This window comes from Penaeus japonicus, unplaced genomic scaffold, assembly GCF_977035675.1.
Source record: "Penaeus japonicus unplaced genomic scaffold, GWHDUDI00000001_assembly GWHDUDI00000007, whole genome shotgun sequence".
NCBI lineage: Eukaryota > Metazoa > Arthropoda > Malacostraca > Decapoda > Penaeidae > Penaeus > Penaeus japonicus.
In genome coordinates, this window is record NW_028234409.1 from 5,875,065 (window position 1) to 5,879,143 (window position 4,079).

The following is a 4,079-nucleotide window of genomic DNA, read 5'->3' on the forward strand; positions in this document are numbered from 1 at the left end:
CGTTGCTACGAGACAGCAAGAAAAAATTTCCTATTTATACGTTACATGTACAGGCACTTTGAGCTATACAACACGTTGCATTGCATTGATGCCTTGCAATTCGGGCACACACAACGGGAAAAGAAAGCAATTTGTTCTCACTGGCAGAACTATCCAATAGGAGGTCGAGGAGGGGAGAGAAGAACACAAGAGTTATGTGATATCTAGTGAACACAGTGAACACAAGGGGTGAAACCAGGCTTGTATTCTCCTGTGTTGCGTGTCTCCTTTGACTTCTCTTGTTGGGCTTAATCCTATATCCAGCTTGAACATCGCTGGATTTAATGCTCTATAGCTGCGTCTTTGTGGATGAGTTAGAATGTTTCTGTAATGGTAGAATTTATTATCGTATATCAGTGAGATTTCAAGTACTGATGTTATGTTAAGATTGACTTAACTAATCTGTAATCTTAACTAATTTCTAAGCACATCCAGACAGTCTTGTTTAAATTTTCGCTCAGTTTCGGTAGTTATCGCTCAGAGCCACATACTTTGCATGTACAAACCTCGTATCTGTTGGATGAAATCTAGCAGAATTCACGAAATATTTGTAAACCTCGAGTCTAGAATGATGAGTGAAATTGTGGTATAATTTCATTAGTTTTCGTTTCGTAACATGCATACAAATTAGAGAGATCAAACGAAAGATAAAACCTATAAGATCGAATCAATATGATGAAATGTGACTTTTTTTTATAAAACATATCTCAGATATGATTATTACTATAAGTAGACATCTAAGTTGTGTGAATGTTATGAAAAGTTGATGCGTGCGTAAATGCAGTTTTCTTAGTAAATGTATACCCATATGTATAGACTCTGAATATTATACTATTATCTTATATATATATATATATATATATATATATATATATATATATATAGAGAGAGAGAGAGAGAGAGAGAGAGAGAGAGAGAGAGAGAGAGAGAGAGAGAGAGAGAGAGAGAGAGAGAGAAAGAGAGAGGGAGAGAGAGAAAGATAGATAGAGAAAGAGAGAGAGAGAGAGAGAGGTTTGTTCATGATGTTATTTCTTTTTCTTCATTTTGTATCTCAAGTTGCCGTTTATCTATATCCCGACCTTCTTTTTTATCGTCCTTGCCCCCTCCCCCTCCCTTTTTTCCATTGAATAGGATACCTAACCCCATACGTTGCATTTTTTTTTTTTTTTCAAATAATGCATCATCAATAAAACATATTTTGCTAATACGGTCTTTGATTTTGCATAATCTATGTATAATCTGCGATTTTGCAAACATTATGTAAAATAAATCTTTATATAATCTGTGACTTTGCAAAATGTATGTAAAATCAAATTTTGTATAATCTGTGCTTTTGTATAAACCATGTATAATGCTATGTATAATCTAAAACCCAAGCCCTGACTATATGAAGTTATAATGGTTTTATAACTAACTAACTACCTGTCTAATTAACACAAAATAAAAAATAACACATAGAAGAGATTGTCTTTTCAATTCCCATATGCTTTCCTTGGTCAGTGTAGCGTCTTTATTGAGATTATTATTATATCATATTATTATATTATATTATAAAGTGAAGTATAAAGTGAAGTGTAATTATAAAGTGAAGTATATATAAAGTAAACTGTATTATAAAGTGAAGCAGTGTTATTGGGAAGCCAGGAACAAGAAACAAATAGCAAGCACAAGGGAAACAAGTACCAAGCACCAGGAAACAAGTAGCAAGCACAAGGGGAACATGCAGTAAGCACCAGGAAAATAAGTAGCAAGTACGAGGGAAACAAGTAGCAAGCATAAGGGAAGAAAGTAGCAAGTACGAGGGAAATAAGTAGCAAATACAAGGGAAGAAAGTAGCAAGCACAAGGGAAACAAAAAGTAAGCACCAGGAAATAAGTAGCAAGTACGAGGGAAATAAGTAGCAAGCACAAGGGAAACAAGTAGCAAGTACGAGGGAAATAAGTGGCAAGTACGAGGGAAATAAGTAGTTTAAAAAGTATTTCATCCATTTCAGTCTTGCATTTTTATATTTATTTGTTTGTTTGTTTGTTTGTTTTTTGTCTGTTTTTTTTTTCTCTCTCTCTCTCTTGCTGGACTGAGACTTGCAAGCCGTTAAGTTACTTGCTGTTGCAGTTTTGATGCACGTTGTGGAATCTATACTCTTATTTTATGGATGCATGTTTTTCTATCTCTCTTTCTTTTTTTTCTTTTTTTCTCTGTCTCTTTCTCTTTCGCTTTCTCTTTCGCTTTCTCTTTCTCTTTTTCTTTCTCTTTTTCTCTATTTCTCTCATGCTCTCTCTCTCTCTCTCTCTCTCTCTCTCTCTCTCTCTCTCTCTCTCTCTCTCTCTCTCTCTCTCTCTCTCTCTCTCTCCTCTTTCTTCTCATTATTACCATTACTTTTATCATTATTATGATGATAATGACGAGGATGAGGAGTATAATGAAGAGAGTAATCAGTATGTAAATTGACAACAATTTTTTATAATGAGGGAATTACCTGTCTTTTTTTTTTTTTTACCGGATTTTGACCTTTCTATAGTGACACAAATCACGCTCGTACATTCTTTATATTATTTTTTTTCTTCCATTACATTCTTAGAAACGTTGTCATATATTTTACATTTCTCTTTTGACTTGCAATGAATTTACTCTGTATTTACTCTCGGGTTCTGCAACTTGCATCACTTCCGAAAGCAAGTTGTTTGCAATGCTGTCACACCAACATTGAGAGACGCCTAATCTCTAGGATAAAAGGCAACAGGATTAAGATTAGTGGGCGTGGTCTAGCTGAAGTCTTTCTGATGACGTCATGATAGGCGGATGTCATTTCCTGGATGCTGCTCTTGAGTAAGAAGAAATATTTAGGTATTCATATATACAACCTTAAAGCTGTGATGGAATCTGTCTTTCTCTCTCTCTCTCTCTCTCTCTCTCTCTCTCTCTCTCTCTCTCTCTCTCTCTCTCTCTCTCTCTCTCTCTCTCTCCTCTCTCTCTCTCTCTTTCTCCCATTCTCTCTCTCTCTCCTCTCTCTCTCTCTCCTCTCCTCTCCTCTACTCTCTCTCCTCTCTCTCTCTCCTCTCCTCTCTCTCTCTCTCCTCTCTCTCTCTCCCTCTCTCTCTCTCTCTCTCTCTCTCTCTCTCTCTCTCTCTCTCTCTCTCTCTCTCTCTCCTCTTTCTTCTCCTCTCCCTCTCTCTCTCTCTCTCTCTCTCTCTCTCTTCTCCCTTCTCTCTCTCTCTCTCTCTCTCTCTCTCTCTCCCATTCTCTCTCCCTCTCTCTCTTTCTCTCCTCTCTCTCTCCCCCTCTCTCCCTCTCTCTCTCTCTCTCTCTCTCTCTCTCTCTCCTCTCTCTCTCTCCCCTCTCTCTCCCCTCTCTCTCTTTCTCCTCTCTCTCTCCCTCTCCCCCTCCTCTCTCTCTCTCTCTCTCTCTCTCTCTCTCTCTCTCTCTCTTTCTCCATTCTCCCTCTCTCTCTCTCTCTGTCTCTCTGCCCCCTCTCTCTCTCTCTCCTTCTTAACCCCCACTCTCTCTCTCTTTCCTTCTCTCCCATCTCTCTCTCTCTCTCTCCTTCTCTTCTCTCTCTCTCTCTCTCTCTCTCTCTCCCCCTCCTCCTCTCTCTCTCTCTCTCTCTCTCTCTCTCTCTCTCTCTCTCTCTCTCTCTCTCTCTCTCCTCTCTTTCCTCTCTCTCTCTCTCTCTCTCTCCATCTCTCTCTCTCTCTTTCTCCCATTCTCTCTCTCTCTCTCTCTCTCTCTCTCTCTCTCTCTCTCTCTCTCTCTCTCTCTCTCTCTCTCTCTCTCTCTCTCTCTCTCTCTCTCTCTCTCTCTCTCTCTCTTTTTGTAAGCTTTCACCTGTTCAGGGAAGAAATATTTTGTCACTGCACTGTGTAGTAGTAGAAGTAATAGTTCATTGCAATATGATTTTTCTCTTTTGAGTGTCACATCTTTTGTGAATGACGTATGTCTGTTTCCCAATAGGTGAATGAATTGCCTTAACTACACACATATACGATAATTAAGTTACACCCTCTCTGTGATAGATACCAGTGATAGACAGAAGCCAAGTCTTG